The sequence below is a fragment of the Panthera uncia genome, chromosome D1 (assembly GCF_023721935.1).
Source record: "Panthera uncia isolate 11264 chromosome D1, Puncia_PCG_1.0, whole genome shotgun sequence".
NCBI lineage: Eukaryota > Metazoa > Chordata > Mammalia > Carnivora > Felidae > Panthera > Panthera uncia.
Genome location: NC_064808.1, coordinates 18,688,876 through 18,708,473, shown reverse-complemented (window position 1 = coordinate 18,708,473; position 19,598 = coordinate 18,688,876). Strand labels below are relative to the sequence as shown.

At 38.2% G+C, this 19,598-nt stretch overlaps 1 long non-coding RNA gene across 3 annotated transcripts in view; it reads right to left on the bottom strand.

Moving 5' to 3' along the window:
• LOC125934439 (uncharacterized) overlaps window positions 1–19,598 on the bottom strand; it is a 419,134-nt gene that overhangs the window by 187,773 nt on the left and 211,763 nt on the right. For all 3 annotated transcript variants that reach the window (XR_007461397.1, XR_007461404.1, XR_007461398.1), the window contains exon 5: window positions 1,301–1,364. This is a non-coding gene — a long non-coding RNA (uncharacterized LOC125934439). The remainder of the gene's footprint in view (window positions 1–1,300; window positions 1,365–19,598) is intronic.

Below are 19,598 nucleotides of genomic sequence, written 5' to 3'. Positions count from 1 at the left end.
CTTCTTCTCTCACAGTCAAAATCCTTCTTCCACGAAATATATTTAAAATCACTTACACACACACACACACACACACACACACACACACACACACACAATCAATAACTGAAGTCACTTCTTGCTGTTTTGTGGCTGAAAGCCATAAGACTCATACAAAGCCACTGGGTCTGGTCCTGGAACCAGAAGGGACTGGCTGCACAAGAACACAGCCAAACTTGTTTTTCAACAATTAACTTTTCTCAGGTACAGTCATTCTCTGGGACAAAGTGGAAGGCAGAGTGACCTTCTTCCTCCCCACAGACTCCCCAGGCTTGAAGGTGAACAGCTCAAGTGGGCGCCCCTGGGAAAGCAAGTTGGAAAACACTGACTCCCCAGGTGCCCTGTTGTTGCTGCTTTTTTTTCTTCACTGAGCTTAACCGTCTGCCCAGCTCCCTGTCTCCACTCAGCAGCTGTCTTTGTTCCCTGCCTTTCCCATACTCGATTACTCCTCTCTGTTTTTGTTTGTTGTTTGTTTAGAACAAAGCTTTATTCCATGAAAGGGATGGAAGCAGACACTCTTCTCAGGAACTACAGACATGCAGGACTTCTTTGAAGTTGAAAAGCATTCAAGGGCACGTGCAAAATGCCCTAAAGCATGGAGGGGAAACTAGAAACTGCTTAATTTTTCTTCAAGTGTTTGAAGTTGTTTGAGGGCACAGGTTCATAATAAAGAAAGGAACAAGGGAGGAAAGGGAAAGAGGAAGTTCTGAAGACTCAGAATGAAAAAGATGCAAAGACACCAGACTTGGTGGTACAGATGTGCAGACCCTTCCTCAAAAGTACTTCTCTTTCCATCTGACACCTTCCCCCTCGCCTGTCTTCTATTAGAAGACATTAAGTGTGGTGATGTGGAATCACAGAACAGGCTCTGAGGTTAGGTAAGGGGGGACTTGTTGCATTCCTGCTCTGTCCATTGCTAGCAACTACTTAACTAAGTCTACTCCTAAGTTGCATCAGCTGAAATTGCAGATAATAATGTCTATTTATATTAGCGTGGGCCAGGTTCAGCTAGTAATCTCAAAGGTCCAGGGGCTGCACACTTCAAAGCGTATTTGCCACACAAGCTGTGTGTCTCACACCAGTTAGCAGGGGGCTCTCCCACTCATAATCACTCCCCAACCTGCAGCCAGGAAGCCAGGGGCTAAGTCATTGCCACAGGGGAGGAAAAGCAAAGCAGGGAAAGACTGAAGGACTGCCTGGGTCTCACACAGCCTCAGCCTGAAAGGGAAATGTGTCCCTGGCACTCAGGTATCATACTCACATGAACTGGCTTGGGACCTCGCACCCTCTCCAATAATCAGGCTGAAAAGCAGGCTCCTTTGTGCCTAGAAAAAAGTAGATAAACAGATACTGACAAACTTCAATGACATTTACTATAGGGAGGCATAGGGCTATTGTAAGGATTAACTAATAAAATACCAATAACATGGTCAGCATCCAAAAATAGCAGCTATTATTACTCAAGATCCTTGTCATCAACTTTGTCCCCTTGTCTTTAGAGTTATTCACATCTCATTGCTACCCTAACACACATGAAACATCCCACCGAGAGGTAGAACACATCCCTAAGAATACCACATCCCAAGATCCATCTTTTTGATCTAGAGGACAGAAAAAAAGGAACATAAAAGAAATACAGCATTCTTCTACAGTTTAGAGCCTTGTGGCCCTTAGCAAGCCACTGAGCATGTCAGAGCCAGCATAAAGAGGGGAGCTACCTAATGGTATGAAATGTAGTGAACTGAAAAATTCATGATTTGAATTCCAGTTCCAACCTTGTAATTTATGGGAAATAGAACTTGGGACAAATCATTTTATCTTTCTGGAATTTGGTTTCTTCATCTGTAAAAAGAGTAGATCAGGCCTGATTATCTAAAGTTCCATAAACTAAGAATATCAATGATTACAGCTAATACTTTTGCAAGAATGGTCCTATATCCACTGAAAATTGCAGTTTTGGGGCCACCTGAGTGGCTCAGTCGGTTAAGCATCTGACTTCAGCTCGGTCATGATCTCCTGGTTTGTGGGTTCAAGCCCAGCATCAGGCTCTGTGCAGCACAGAGCCCGGAGCCTGCTTCGGATTCTGCGTCTCCCTCTCTCTTTGCCCTTCCCCCACTCATGCTGTTTGTCTCTCAAAATTAAATGAGTATTAAAAAAAATTTTTTAAGAAAAAGAAAATTAGAGTTTTGAATTACTTATTCAATTCTATCGCCCCAGGCCATACCTTCTACCTAGTTAAGACCTCTCACCCAGTCCCCTCTCCCGTCCAGAAAAAAAAAGAAAATTAAAAAAAAAATTAAAAAAAAAAAAAAAAAAAAAAAAAAGACCTCTCAGAAACTCATGTCACACCGGATGGGTAGCAGGAAGCAGGAATGACTTCTACTTGCTCTGGCAAACGGGAGAGTATATTAGGGTTACAGAGGAAATATTATGAGTACTCTTAGCTCTCCCCAACTCAGACCTTAATTTTAGCTCACTCTCAATCAAAAAGTATCTCTTTCCCCTAATCGATGGTAGATAAACTCTCACAGATTATCAGAGGACAGCAGAGAATGAACAGAGGGAAAGATGTTTGAATCAGAGGGCAGAGATAAGCAAGCAGAAGCTCCAAAGGAAAGTAAAACTACCCCTCCGTGTGTGGTAGGCAGAAAAATGGGTCCTCAAAGATCATCCTAGTCCCCAGAACTTGAGAAAACGTTACCTTACAAGGCAAGGGAGAAATAATGTTGCAGATGAAATTAAGGTTGCTAATCCACTCATTTTAAAATAGATTACTTAGGGAGGCGCCTGGGTGGCTCAGTCTGTTAAGCTACCAACTTCAGCTCAGGTCATGATCTCCAGGTTTATGAGTTTGAACCCCACGTGGGGCTCTGTGCTGACAGCTCAGAGCCTTGAGGCTGCTTCAGATTCTGTGTCTCCCTCTCTGCCCCTTCCCCACTTGTGTACTTTCTCTCAAAAAAAAAAAAAAAAAAAAAAAAATTAAAATAGCTTACCCTGGATTACATAAACTCAATGTAATCACAAGTGAAAGAGGGAAACAGAAGAGTCAATGTCAGAGTAATACAGCATGAGGAAGACCTGGCCAGCCATTGTTGGCTTTAGGTGGAGGGATCATGAACCAAGGAATGCCGGAGCCCCTAGAAACTGGAAATGGCAAAAAGCAGATTCTTCCCTAAAGCCTCCAAAAAGAAAACAACTCTGTTGACAGCTTGATTTTAGACCAGCAAGGCCCATTTCAGACTTTCAGCATCTAGAACTGTTAATAAACTTATGCTGTTTAAGTCACTCAGTTTGTGGTAATTTGTTACAGCAATAGGAAACCAATACACTTCATGATAATTAATTAGCAACAGGCACTTAATGGGGTGGGAACAAATTTTCATAGAAATCAGTTAATAAGAATTACAATGACAGGTAACTTGGAGTAAATATATGTGCAAAAAGTAAAATTTTTTGTGAACTATAAAAAGTACCCTAAAATATATACCAGTAATTTTGATGCAGACCATATAAAGACTAGAATATGGGCACTTTTTCTGGAAGTGAAAGGCAACTTATAAAATCAGAACTGCACTGAATATCATTTACAGGTTTTATACACATTCTCAGGCAGTAAAACTTCATGGTTAGGAGCATAGGTGCTGAGACTAGGATATTTAACTCTGTTAGCTGTTCATTCTGTTGACCTTGGGCATAAACACTCAAAGCTTATATTTCCTCATATGTTCAAAAAAAAGGTAATAACATCTACCTTATGGAGTGATGAAAATTCAATGGATTAATTCAACATAAAACACAACACAGTACCTATATACAATGAGTTCAAAAATGTCGTCTATATGTATTATATTTTCATTCTTACATTGATAGAATTCTCATTCCAAATGTTGTCACTTGAAGCAAATTGTTTTGTGGCCTTCAATAAGGCCCAATTAAAAAATTGCTTCCAGGTTGTTATAGTGTTAAGATTGGGTGGACCCAATGGAAGAAGTACATTCAGGTACCACACAGTAGGAAAAGCCAGGTAAGCATCTCTGCTGGCAGAATTTTGTCTTAATGAGGGATATTTCTGCCTGGGTGAACTACACATTATAGCAGCATCTGCAGCTAATCTCTGCACCTAGCGGGTGTCTGTGGACACCAATGACTCCCATTCCTACCATAAGACACAGGAGTAAAGAGTTGAAATCAACTGAAAGTGAAGGTAGCAGAAACACCTGTGGTTCTTGGCATTCCCTAAACTTAAAGAATGGTTGAATTGCTTCCTTATGAGGCAGCACAGATGCTAGTAACTTGCACCTGTTCTTAGGTGGGAAAAAACAGACAAGGGAGAAAAAAAAAAAAAAAACAATAGAAAAACAACTTCAAGGGAAAGAGAGACTTGTTCTCAGAAATCACTTAGACTAAAACTATACAGTAATAGAATAAATATCCATTTGGGGACCGATACTCCTCACCAAACTAAGTTTTTCATAGAAAATGTCTACTGTTGTACTCAACATAGTAGATACTCAACAAATGCTTATTCAACTGAGTTATTAAAAGTGAAATACTATAAAATACAAAATTATGAAATGTATGGCAGGATAAGTTATTAATCTGTAATGCATTTTCCCTATTGCAGAAGAATCAGAAATAGACAACATATAACACCCAACCCTAGGGAGAAGATATTAGGCTTTGTATTCTGAAACTTAGAGATCTCCACAAGAGAATTAAGCTGACTTGGTTTTAAAAGCCAAGGTTTACAGAGGCAAAGAGCTAAAGTCTATGTATAGGCTGCAGGATACAGTCCTGAGATATGTAAATGGAAGACACAGCTAGAAGGGAATGTCCTAAGATGAAGCAAGACTTTGGAGGAGGTTTACAAGGATGCCAGAGAGACAGGACCTTTGATCACATGGCTTGCAGATGTTGGAAACCTCAACACTGAGACCCCTAGTGTGAGACCTGGGGCTTCCAGGCCTTAGAAAAAAAGCCCCTGGTACAGTGGGCTAGAGAAGTGGGATCAAGACAGTCTCATCAGGGAACATCTCAGCTGGGACTGTGATGGATTAAAGACTCGTGGCCCTTCATTTTGGGGGTACCATGTAAATCCTGCATTTTCTTGTAAAACTCTAGGAAGGGAGAACAGAAAAAAGGATGTAAAGACTCAATTAATTTGATTTGGAAAAATAAAAATGTGTCATACTTCTGCCCACATAGTAGTAAGACAAAATTCATACACCTATGTATAACAAAAGATAAGACTACACTGAAGCATTAAAGCTGTTATCTCTGTTTGGTGTTATTATAATATTCAATTGTTTCAATTATACATATAATATATATTCTTTTAAATAATATATATTCTTATAGGTATTCTTTTAAAAATAAAAGTTAATAAGTCCACATTCCAACCCTCGACTATGCGGATAATGATAAAAGGATTTTTATTTTTGGTAACAATGGACCTCGCCCCTCTTCAGAACAAAGTTCAACTTTTTACCTTTTTCTGGCCCTTGAGAAACCAGAGAAGCTGTGATATTTAGGAAACTTTCTGGCTGCTAAAGACTTTTCAGCCTAGAACAACTCCCAACAATGGTCTATTCTAGCATCCATAATGATTCTGTTAGATGTTCAAAGACTACAAGATTCTCCAAGAATGAAACAAATAATTCCTCCCTTCACTGGCAACATCAAGTCACTGAAATTACTAAAATTAGAAATGTGTCTGAGGGGCATGCACCTGGGTGGCTCAGTCAGTTCAACAACTGACTCTTGGTTTCAGTTCAGGTCATGATCTCACAGTTTGCAGGTTCAAGCCCGACATCAGGCTCTGAGCTCAAAGTGCAAAGTCTTTTGGGGATTCTCACTCTCCCCCTCTCTCTACCACTCCTGTGTATGTGCTCCTTCTCTCACTCAAAATAAATACACTCTACAAAAAAGAAAGAAATGTCTCTGTGAGAGTCTATATAAAAGGGGTGTATGTGTATGTGTTTTAATATGTATTATTTCCAGTGCTGTTTATTTCTATTATGAAGATTCAGATTTCCATCTGGTAATATTTCTCTTCTGCCCAAAAGACTTTCTGGGAGAAGAACATTCCCTTACACTGCATTGTACAATTCTCAAAGTCAGGATATGACCGCTGATATATATTACTACCATCTAAACCTCAGACCCCATTCAAGCCAGCTGTCCTAATAAATTCCTTTCTAGTAAAAGGATGTGGTTGCAGAATTATTTTGTTGTCATGGCTTTTTCATCTCCTTCACTCTGGAACAAATGCCTCGGCCTTTTCTTGTCAATGACACTTTTGAAGGTAACAGGCCAGTTTTTTTTTCTTTTTTTTTTTTAATTGTGGTAAAAATGTATAACATCAAATTCACTGTATGGGAAAGCATTTTTCATGAGTTGACCAATTTCCAAAACTGAAATCTCCTTGATTTGAGGTATCATCTTATTTCTATATCCCTCATGCCTAACAAGAAACCTGGAATATGATAGGGTATTAATAATTGTTTAGGGGTGCCTGGGTGGCTCTGTTGGTTAAGCGTCCAACTCTTGGTTTCAGCTCAGGTCATGATCTCACAGTTTGTGAGTTTCAGCCCTGTGTCAGGCTCTGCACTAACAGCACGGAGCTTACTTGGAATTCTCTCTCTCCCTCTCTCTGCCCTTCCCCATCTCACTCACTCTCTCTCTTGAAGTAAATAAACTTTAAAAAAAAAAAAGTTGAATGAATGAATGATATAAACCACTGTAGGTTAGTGGGCACAGGTTAAGAAAACTCTTCTGTTTTCTACATCAGTTCCTTTATTCATCCCTTAAAACACACTCTTTGACCACCTGCTCTATGCTGACTCTGTCACTAAAATGGTTCTTAATCTGAGGGGGAAGCTATAAGCAAATCATAACAATGTAATGGCTGTAGGAGATATGTAGGGGAGAGCGTAGGACCAAATAAATTGCTACCCAGCCCAAAAAAGGAAGTGATCCACTTCTGCCTGATGGAATCAGGAACAGGGTCCCAAAGGAGGTGGCAGTTGACATGACTCTTGAGGGATTAGTAAGTTTTTGAAACCAACAGGGAGGAGCCTTTAAAAAGGTAGGTTTTGTTTTGTTTTTTTTCCTGTATTATCTAGCACAGCCCTAAGTTTTCAATTGTAACTCAATATTATTGCCTGAGAAATGATACGAAAATGACTAACCAGTAACTGGGTTGAAATGAAGTGAATCCCAACTCTAGTCTATTCCACCCTGATTCGGTTAATTCGAGGACCTCTGCAGATCTCCTTCTGTATAAGGACATATTTCATGCACATCCTTGCAAAGCATAAAAGCTGCCTCTCACATATTTGCTTGGTCTTAACATTTTGGGTTTCACTTAATTCCATTGTTATCTCCCAAAGTGAGATTTCTTTGTAATGATCAGACAGTCTGTAACAATGCTTGAATAGACTTGTTGCCTTAAGAGTAGATTTGATTTTATTGATTTTCTTATAATGTTTGTAATTGTTCCAGTTTGTTGGAGCTTTTTTCTTTCCTTTCTTTTGTGTTTCCTAATTGCTTTATCTTTAACAGAAAAGATCTGTTTGTGGCTTGTTGATCTTTTCCTTCATTAAGAATGTATGTTGCAAGACAAACTTGGTAAAGAAGGGCAAAACTATTATCAAAAATTTGATTACACTCTCTAATATAGGTTTCTCTTTCATAAAAACAGTACAAAATGTCTTTGTCCTTCACTTCATGAATAATTATACTCTTTGGAGGGGAAGAAATCTGTTATGTTCAGCACTTTGATTCCAATGCTGTGTTACGTTGTTTGGCATAAAACTTGGTTATTTGATCCTCTTTGTCCTTCTTAATGCCTCTGCATTATCATCTGTGTTTTAACAAATGAAATGAGTAACCATCCAAGGTCAATACAAAAACCCTGAGGAGAAGCATCTCTTCCTATGCACACATTCATTCAACAAACATTTATTGAATACAAACAAAATGCCAAGTAGGTTGTCAATTATAGGGAAGAAAGACAACAAAATATGTTTCCTAATCCTAAACCTGGGTGAAATTGCAGAAGGGAATGAGACCCATCAATGCCTCCAGTTGTGATGGTACATGGCATTTATATTTCAAGCCAGGGACTCAAGAATCACGTAAGTCTGAGTTCAAGTCTTAGTTTTGCTAAAACGTGAGTGACCTCAGGCAAATTACCTGACCTATTTGAGTTTTAATTCCCAGTTTTAATTCTCAGCAGTACCTCCCTCAAGATTTTTGTAAACATTACATGAAATAATGCAGGTAAAATGCTAATCAGAGTGTCAGGTATAGATTAAGCACTGGATGAGTGCTTACTAGATATACTCTAATCCTGCCTCATTTACATTAGCCCACTAGGCTAAAAACATAGAAGGTTCCCAATAAATGTTCACTGACTAAAGCCAGTCCAAATATTCTACCCCCAATGCAATCAGATGATGCAACATCAGACATTAAATTAAGGATTTCCAACCTAAGTTGGGAAAGTTAAACGGGTATTGGGGTAAGTGGGTGGGAACACGAGCACACGACTGGTGTACTGCAGTCCAAATCTCTCACATTAACACCAGTCTCATGCTCTTTCTATTCATATAAAGTTAATTTGATGGTCGACAAGCAGTCTGCAAACTGCTTATATTCCAAAATTCCAATTTCTGGTTAAAGAAAATATAACATGAATGGTGAATCAGAATATACTTCTTGGTGCATCAGATTCCATCTTCCATTATCTAGGCCCAGCTTCAGTCCTTCTCCTTATGGTAAAATGAGCACGCTTTTAGAAATAAACACAAGGGGCATCTGGGTGGCTCAGTCAGTTGAACATCTGACTTCAGCTCAGGTCATGATCTCACAGTCCATGAGTTCGAGCCCCGTGTCAGGCTCTGTGATGACAGCTCAGAGCCTGGAGCCTGTTCAGAGCCCTCTCTCTGCCCCTCCCCTGCTCATGCTCTCTCTCTGTCTCAAAAATAAATAAAAACATTAAAAAAAATTTTTAAAGAAATAAATACAAAAATATACAAGGTGCTAGTCTACCAGGTGTCACCTCCATGACAAAAGGAACTATAAAAATAATAACTCCTGGAGAAAGGAAAATCATATGAATCTATAATGAAAAGTTCACAGAAATTATAACATCTTAAAAATAATTTGAAATCATTTGAAAAAAATAAGCCAGGAGCATCTGGGTGGCTCAGTTGGTTAAGCATCTGACTCTTGACTTTGCCTCAGGTCATAATCCCAGGGTTCGTGGGATCAAGGCCCACATTGGGCTCTGTGATGACAGTGAGGGGTCTCCTTGGGTTTCTCTTTCTCCTGATCTCTCTCTGTCTCTATCTCTCTCTCTTTCTCTCTGCCCTTCCCCTGCTCATTTGCACACTCGCTTTGCCTCTCAAAACAAATAAACATTAAAAAAAAGAAAAATAAATAAGCCAACAGTCTTGAACAAGAAGAATAACCAGTTCCAACAAGCAATCAATAGCTAATTATTGAGCACCTTCTATGCACTCAGCATTTTCCAAAAGCTTATCTAAGAATAACCTTGAAAATTTTCTGTCCATGTGGGTAATGACCTGAACAGGTATCAGGTAAAAGAAATAGAATAAACTGAACTCTGCTGAACCAATAAAATCAAATTATCAAAAAACATAGCTAATGTTACATAAGCAATAAGGCTTCAATATAGGACAGAGAAAAGTGTTATGGACAAAATCTCTACGGAAGTTTAGAATAAATTTGTTTAAGGCAATGTGCTTAAGGCAGATCCTGTCAAAAACAGCACATAAAAAATTTAGGCACTGACTGTGGTTTATAGAATTCTCCTTTTTTGGAGGTTGGTATTTACCATCATCCTGATAAATGCTTCTTTACAGTCTATTCATTCCTTGTTGGCCCATATCCCCCACCTCTAGTATTTATTGCATAAAGGAATGTTTCTCAGACTATTCAGAGATAAATCTCTTCATTGATGGAGGGTTTTCACACTGCCTATTATGTGCCTATCTAGACTCAGCCAACAATTTATTACCAGTTGAAAAAGGAGGCAATGAGGTAAAAGACTGAATTGTTTTTATGTCCATGTCTATATTTCTTAAAGAGTAAGAACCCTTATAAAAGAAATTCATCCTGGAGCCACATGAACCACCATTCATTTGGAGTAAAGTGAACTTGTTATAAAATATTGAAAACAGAATCAAATTCTATGAGGCTGTCACTATGTTTTACTACCAGGAGCTATTAAAATCTCTACCCAGTTACTTTCTCCTCTTACCAAATAAAATAATGCTATGAGCCTCCAAATATGAGTTCCTTGGAACACCACACATATTGGCTAGAGTCAACACATAGCATTAGAACGTATGCCCTCATACCACTCTCGCTTAGGGAAAGTCCCCTCTACTGAATGTGATATTTAAAGTTTCATTAGCCTTGAAGTATATAGCATGGTATAGTAGAAAGAGTATTAAAGAGTCACACAATTTCTTTTTTAGCCCCACATCTGTCACTAACATACTTTGTTAACTTGAACAAGTCATTGAACTTCTCTTCTCATTTTCTTAATATAAATAATGAGAGTTTAGATGAAATAGCCTCCAAGATCCTTTTATTTAGGTTCTACATTATTTGAGTCTGTATTTACCAACCAATGCAAATGTCCAGGCACCAGCCTGCCTCTCCACACCACATCCACTATCGAGTAATGTATTCTAGGTGCTGCCAGTACATGTGCTTTAGTGAGCACTTTCCAAAGGAAGATATATTAATTGAGCAACATCTATGTGAGAACATAAAGTTTTAACTGTGACCACATATGACTTTACAAGTAGCCACTTCAATTCAGTCAAATTAGCAGTTACTATAGGGTTATTCTCCAATTGCTGGGCAAAATAACCAGATCTTAAGCAAAATAAACAGATTTCTCTTTTCTTCCCATCCACAATGGAAGTGTTAATATATAACTACTACCCTGAATCTCAAAGTACAGATTCTAATGTGGTCAGCACTTCCAACTCACAGGTAAGAATATTTAAATATCAATTAGATTTTTGCGCCCCCAAAAAATCAACAGAGACAATTTTATCAATAGATGAATATGTTTACCCTCATCTCAGAAAGAAAAGGCAAGGAAGGGCAAGGAAAGCAGAGCAAGAAAAGAGAATACATCATGTTTCAAGTTACTGTTACTATTACTGATCTGACCTACATAAGCCCTTGCCCTTTAAGTCTTCAGCGAGATCCATTTGCAAGCACTAGATGGTTTTATTTGACACTAGAACACCAGACAATTATAGTCCATTTTGATTGTATACTCCTGCAAGAAGACATATGAGGCCCAAACACAAGCCTCCTGGAAGAGGCAGAGTGCCCTGGTAAGTACTGTGTTCGGGGAAGAGGTAACTTGTGTGCATTTATGACCATGGGGATGCCTAGTAACATTTTTATGCCCCCTTTCATAAGTCTAAGAATAAGGATATCATAGCAGCGATATTTCCTGGTACAGTGAGATCTGTAAGAAGGCATACAAAAGATTTTGGATCCTCTAGCCCCATGACTAAAAATAATTTTATCAATTTAAAAATATTATCTATTTTATTGAAAGGTAATGGACGACCTACAAATTGGCTGATGGTAAGTACACAGATTGATAAGTATTGACAAATGTACACTGTAGTGCACCACCACCACAATCAGGTTTATAATGGAACACTTCCATTACCCCCAAAAGTTCCATTATGTCCCTTTGCAGACAGTACCCACCCTCCAGCCCCAGAAAACCTATGATCACCGCCAATATGGTTTTGCCCTTTCTTGAATTTCCTAGAAGTAGAATCATCATACAGTATTTAATTTTGTATCAATCTTCTTTCATGTAGCATGTTTTTGAGATTAATTCATATTATGAGTATTAATATTCTTATGTCTTTTATCACTACATAATTTCATAGTGTGGCTGTGCCAAAATTTATTTAGCAATTTGCCAATAGATGGACATTTGGTCTATTTCCAGTTTGGGGCTCTTATGAATAATGCTGCTGTGAACAATATTGTGAAATTCTGTATGTGGACATATATTTTCACTTTGCATGGGTAGACATCAAAAAAGAAAAAAAAAGTGGATGGGTCATTTGGTTAGTGTACATTTAACTTTGTAAAACCTGTCAAACTGCTTTCCAAAGTGGCCATGGTGTCCTTCATTCTCACCAGCAGGATGTGAAAGTTCCAGTCCTTCCATATCCTGGAAAATACCGAGAATTCTCAGACTTCTTAATTTCATTTTTTCCAGTGGGTAGCTGATGGTACTTCACTGCAGTATTAATCTGCATTTCCCTAGTGACCAATTATGTGGAGCATCTCTGCATGTGCTGCCTGCTATCTGCATTCCTTTCGTACGTGTGTGAAGTGTCTATTCAAATCTTCTGCTCATTTTTAAAATGCGGTTATATGACTTACTCTTGAGTAACACAATTTCTCTATATATTCTAGATAAAATTTTTTGGGCAGATGTCTTCTGCAAATGTTTTCTCTAATTTTGTGGCTATCTTTTTCATTTTCTTAACAGGAGTTTTCAATAGGCAAGTTTTAATTTTGATGAATCCATATTCTTTTTTTTTTCTTTTAGGATCGGTGCTTTTTGCGTCCAAACTTTTTGTGTAAGAAACCTTTGCCTAACTCAGGGTAACAAAGATTTTATCCTGTTTTCTTCTAGACTGTTTATGGTTTCAACCCTTATGTTTAATCTATGGCCCATTTTTAATTAATTTTTCTGTAAGGTGTGATAAAAAGGATTGAGGCTCTCTTCTTTCCAGGTGGATATACAGTTACTCCAGTTCTGTTTGTTAAAAATATGATTTTTTTCGATACTAAAATATCTCTGCTCCTGTAATTAAGACTTTGACTCCATTTTTGGTGTTTAACTAAGACAGCTTTCAAGCCACACCTGCCTCTTGCCAGTCTGCCCAATAGCTTGGGAGATACCAGCAGGAAATTCAGATTTTCCAAAGCCCCAGCCAACATGCAGACACTTTTCGCCAGGGCCACACCCAGCCACTATAAAGTTCTAAGCACTCTCTAGGTCTTACTCAACCCAGCAGGTACCTGCTTGTGCTTGATGTGCCCCCCGCCCAGGAGTCCCTTTTGTAACAAAAACCTTTTCTCTCAAATCTTCTTTATGTATGTAGTGTCATCATCCCAACTATTAACTGGGAGGTGGCCCATCCACCTTCCATTATGTCACCACAATACACCTTTGTTAGAGATCAATTGACTACATGAGTAGAAGTCCATTTTTGAAGGCTCAATTCTGTTACATTGATGTGTCAAAACCATATGGTCTTCATTACTGTAGCTTTATAATTAGCTTTAAAATCAGACAGCATAAGTCCCTTTCTATTTTTCAAACTCGCTGTGTGTAGTCTAGGTGTTTTGAAATTTCATATACATTTTAGGATCAATATGTCAAAATATTTTTAAAAATTACTGAGATTTTGATATAGATTGTATTAAATCTAGAGACAAATTTTAGAAAAATTGCTATTAATAACATTGATGTTTTCAACCTAAGAATATCATGTAACTCTCCATCTGTTCAGATCTTGATCTCAGCATAATCTTATTGTTTGCAGTAGTAAGAACTGACAGATCAAAATTTATTCCTAAGTTTTTTTTGTTCCTAAGTGTTTTTGATGTAATTTTCAAATTTTTAGTTGCTATCATCTACAAATAAAATACATTTCTGCATATTAATCTAGTACCCTGTGACCTTGCTAAATCCATTTAACAGTTCTAATATTTTTAGTCTATTCCTTAATGTTTTCAAGAAATTTGGCCCTGTTATCATGAAGAAAGTCATATTTACTTCTTCCTTTCCAATAAATGTGCCTTTTTCCCTTACTTTATTGCACTGAAAAGGTTTTCCACATCAGTCTTAAATAAAAGTGGAGAGAGTGAATCTCCTTGTCTTGTTCCTGAGATTAGGTAAGAAGCATTCAGTCCTTCATCCTTAGGTAGAATAGACTTATTGCATTCTTTGCTTGATTCGTCCCCCATCCCTCTATCTACAACATTTCCAATATAATCTTCCAGTAACCTACCACTCTTGACTCTGTACCTAACCATGTGATTTTTCTTGAAGCATATTTACTTAAATCCTGTTGGTCAAGATGAGGTTGGAAAAAGTATTTATACGTTTCCATTTTATTCTCTTTCCCCCTCCTATTTCAATAAAAAGATGTCTGAGCTGACCTCCTAGAAATGAAAGACATGTGGAACAGAACCAAGTTGACCCAATAGTCCCAGCCACATCTATCATATATAGATCAATTCCATCATCCAGTGACCTCCAGACATATGAGTAAGCCCAGCCAAAAACAGCCAAACCACCTAGTCAAGCTCCATTTGACTGCAGGTTTATGAGGAAGCCCATCTGAGATTACCTGAGCCATGCCAGAGAAGCAAAAGCTTACAAATACATTTATTGTTCTTTGCCACTGAAATTTTATAATTGTTTGTTATGCAGCTTTACTGTGCCACTAGTTAACTGATACAGTGGATTAGAATCAGCCTGTGTAAATCCTATTTGATTTAATCTAAGAATACCAATAGTCATCTGAAATTCTTCCACATTCTCAAAGCATCAAACACAGCCCTGTTATTTCTGCAAATGTTTCAGAGAAAAGGGCATGAGCTATTAACATCTTAGTTTCAATGAATTTTTCATATTCAGAGGCTTCCTACAATAATATTTACAGTGTCCTTGAAAACATTTATATGTGTTAGGGCACAGAGGAGGATGTACATAGTTGGAGAGAACAAGGATTTGATAATATCAAATAAATTGGGCCATTGTTACATGCCAAGAGTGCTTGTCACCTGCCACATTTCTTTCTCCAGCTCCAAAAGCAGTCCCTCTTCCTTGTGCTCCATCATGAGAGGAGTTTTGGCAACAGAAATGCAACATTCCTCTTGCGATTTCAATTTCACAGTTGAATAAGGAACAAGCATGAGCAGAGAGTAGCCTAAGAAAGGCATGACAAGCATAGCAGATGGGGGAGCCTAGCCATTTATTCTGCATCTTTCCTCCTTCCCATAACCCTTTCACTTTGTACAATTAAAAAAAAATGAAAGTGGGCTTCAAGTCCTGATGAGGTACCAGATACAGCCTTTAACTTCCCCAGATGACTAGATTCCAATCGGACAGAAACATGGGATTGGTGTCTTTCCATTAATCTCTGGTTGTGTTTCTGCTTTAAGGCTTATTTAAAGAATAAACTTATTCTCCAGGTCTGTGCCACTGGAAGAGAAGGAAAGAGAGGACAGTGAAAGTGACATCTGTCAGGTAGCAGTAATTAAGCAGAGATGTGTCGAGTTTCAATGCTCTAAATGGTCCTGTTAAAGTGTTGATGAGCAGTGAAATGTCTGATTAAATTTTAAGCACAGATAAATGGGCTGGCCCCAGCATAGGATAAGGCTAATGGAGTAGTAGACTGAACAAATTAAACGAACAATGTGTCAGTGCTAGTGAAGGGATAAGCTGGCACAAATATGCCTCTTCTAGAGTCTAACATAGCTTCCTCTGCATGATCACAAAGAATAGATTTTCTGCAAGGACCCCATGAGCTTCAGCATATATCAGGGTAGTGGAAAATGCATCAGTTGAGCTATTAAGGGATGAGAGTTCCAGTTCTGGCTCTAATGCCATCGAAATGATCTAAGATAAATTATATCATTTCTTTGGTCCTCAGTTTTCTCATGTGTAAAATAGGGGGTTAGTTCACAGCCTAAAAGCTCTAAGAAGCTATGATTTAAATTTCATAAATGATTTAAGAACCAAAATTTTACTTTTATGCCAAAGCCAAAAACATTTGAAGTAGTGATCCACAGAATGTGTACTTCAAAGCCTTAAATAGCATGAAGATAACCGGAGGGATAAGATGGGAAACATATTTTTGGTGGCTTCAGGACCTCATCCCATCATTGAACCACAGCAGGTTTTCTCTCATCTGTTTTAAGTTTTGGGTTCCATGCACATTTTTTGTAACAGGCAAAGATTCTGACAATAAACAAATTAAAAATCACTGTATTATTTTTTTCTGATTTTCTGTTCATATTTTAGGGGAACAGGCAAATTTGAAGGGGACATGGGGATCAAAATAGAACAGAATAGTGAATTATGGACTGAAAGAATCTTGGAGAGTAATCCATTCCCCGCATCATTGAGTCAAGAAGACCAAAGGCAGAGTGTCTCATGGCCTCTAATGACAAGACTTCAGAATTTGGCACTTGAGATGTCATTATGTACAAGAAATTCTGAAAATGCTTGTTTTCACTCTTACTGATCAGGAAAACCCTCACATGTCCAATGGAGCAGCAAAAATCTTGCAAAGGTCTAGAACTCAACGGGACCCTAAACATCACCAAATCTGGATCTTGTATTTTCTGTTTCTCTCACTTTCCTATTATTTGCAATTATGATTTCACACCTTCTCCATTCTCTTCATATTTTCTACCTCCTTCTATCTTCTCTTTCACATAAATGACTTGGACTCATACTTGATGAGAAAGTAGAAATTATTGTCCATGAACTCCCACAGTTCTCACTACCAAATCCACAAACACATCAACACCTTCACCCTTCCTTTTGTTTTTAACTAAGGAAGTTCTCCAACCTTCTATTAGACGCCTTGAGTCCCCTTCTCCCTTGACTCTTCCAGCAATCTCAGTTCTTAAATCATTGTCTCTTTCTTATATCTTGTCTCCCTCTCTCTACTTAATCATTCCCATTAGCAGTAAACATTCTATTATTTCTTATTATTTAAAAAACTACCCATTGGGTCAGCCTACACTGCCACTTTCTAGGTACTGATATTTCTGTTAATCTTCTTGAAAGAACTTGTGCACATGCACACACACATACACACACACACACACACACACACACACACACACACACACACTTTAGCCACTACTTCAATTATAATTCCCATAAAATCTGGATCGATGGAAGGATGGATTAATAGATAGATAGATAGATAGATAGACAGATGACAGGTAGATGTACTTTATGTTTCTCTCTTACATTATGGCATTCTCCTCACTTCTTCAAAGTCAGACTTTGCTTTGGGAAACATTCATACTGTTAGAGCAAAAAAATCAAGAGAAAAGAAACTACTGTTTGTATCAATTTTCAAAGCCGACATTTTTTAGAGTATATAAACACAGATTAGTTTTGAAGGACAGAATTGGTCAAGAAAGAAAGTGAATTTTAAAATTCCAGAAACCACCTCTATAGAAAATAAAGCCTATAGTCTGAAAGTGTAGTCTTACCAGGAACCATGGATTAGAGAGATGGAGGATATTAGGTAAGAAAATCGTTACCTCCTCACCTAATAGACAGTGGAAGATGAAAGCCAATCTAGCAGGTTCTGGATATAATAGGGATGGGAATGCAGGAGCAGACGAAGCAGTAAAACATATGTGTCCTAACTCTCCATTCTGGGTCAAAATCATGGGTAAATGATGCTGCTTAAAATAACCATAAAATTTGGGCACAGAGCAGATTAGAGCTTGTTCCTTACTTCTCTGGCCACAGACTGGGAAAATTTCAATTTCCTTTGACGAAATACTGTGTTCAATAAGATGCTATCTAGGTAGTAGGCTAAGAAATAGCTGACAGAAATCTGTAAGAGAAATAATCAAAGACAGTGCCATTAGAGTCTCCTTCTTCATCCACCAGCATGGATGCTATCTAGAAATTCCTGCATACACTCACTAGACGAAACAAAAGGTGGCTGAGTCAATAGTCTAGGGAGTATCACAGAACTACCTGAGGAAGCCATGAAGTACCCTATAGTGGAAGTTGAAAGGTGATAACTGGATCCATGCATAAGATAGAAGGTGTTGCCAAGGTCTAAACTATCTGCTATGCCAGCCAGATATGGGGGTAAGAGGAGAGGTATGAGCCCTGACAATGCCATGAAAGAAGACATTTTGCTTCATTAGCAGCAGGCCTCAACACCAGATGCCATCAGGAAGCCCAAAAACCAAACGGATTAAAGGACATCTCCATGAAATTTACCAAGGATCCCCAGGACAGCATAGTAAGTTACACATGGATCTGCTGACTCTTTCCCACATTTGGTCATGAGAATACATGTCTGCATCTACACTAAACCAGCCATTTGTCTAAGATAAAAGTAAATTAGTTTTGGGGGGTTAAAAATGCAACAGGCATGCTCCATTCTCATAAGCCAACTGCCAACTTGACATCTTTACTTGTAATGTCGCAAAAGCATCTCAAAACTTATCATATCCACATACAAATTCTTGATCATCCCCTCCTGCTCTGGTCCTCCTTCAGATTTCATCTTCTTATTAAATGACAAATGGCACTTCATGAACCTACCCAATCGCCTGGGAGCCATTCTTGAAATCTCCTCTGTTCTCATTCTTAGAAATCTCACAGGGAATCTACTGCTCCTGTCTTCTACTGCCACATTTCTGATCCAAGCCAACAACATCTCTTGCCTGGGCTATTGTCCTCAACAATGAACTCAGGGAGTTTTATTCTATTTAAATATGGGATTTCTAGATATGCATGGTGGAACTGAAAATATGTTCATTGCTTCCTCTTGTCAAGCCCTTCTTAACTGAGAGACGAAAGATAAAGATGTATGACTAAGAAATCACAAAAGTCTACATGATGGAAACATGCTGGAAAAGTAAGCAGATCAGAAAGGGCCAATTAGTCAGTGCCAAAAGAATAGAATGCTGATGAGGAACCAATCAACTCAGCAATTTGTACTATAAACACCCCTGAAAAGCTCATGAGTAACAGGTAGCAGCATGGCATACTGGTAAGTGTTTAGCAACTGGCTCTCCTGTTAAAACAGACAAACAAACAAATAAACAAACAAACAAAAGCACTGACTTGTACCATTGCTGATTTCCATGATGCAAATATTCTATGTTCAATTGCAAATTACTAATGTAATGTCACTGAATGCAGACTTTAGAAGAAATGTACAACAGGGAGCCTGGCTGGATTAGTTAGAAGAGCATGTGACCCTTGATCTCCAAGTTGTGAGTTCAAGCCCCACTCTGAGTGTAGAGATTACTTAAAAATAAACTAATTAATTAAGTTTAAGAAATGTACATAATCTGTGAATACGGATGACACAATCCCTAAATTATATACATGGAGTACAAAATGTATGGGTCACGTACCTTTTCCCAGGAAGACCCTCAGACATGTGCTCCAGCAAGACGAAAGAGGATCCTCACAACTGTGACTCTTATCTCTGGTTAGAAATAATGAGAAGTCCCAAGAAAAGAGCTGTGCAGACCAAGCCCAGAATAAAGCAGGAAGTAGGAGGATCCTAGTAAGTAGCATTTGAATTAAAAATGAAAAGGAACCAACATATTCCAGTGCTTAATAGAAATTATACAGTTTGGGTAAAAATTGGGCTCGGGATAAAAGAATTAATGATACAGATAGAAAATTAAAAGAGTGAATGATGAAGAACTTATTACTACCAGGTAACACG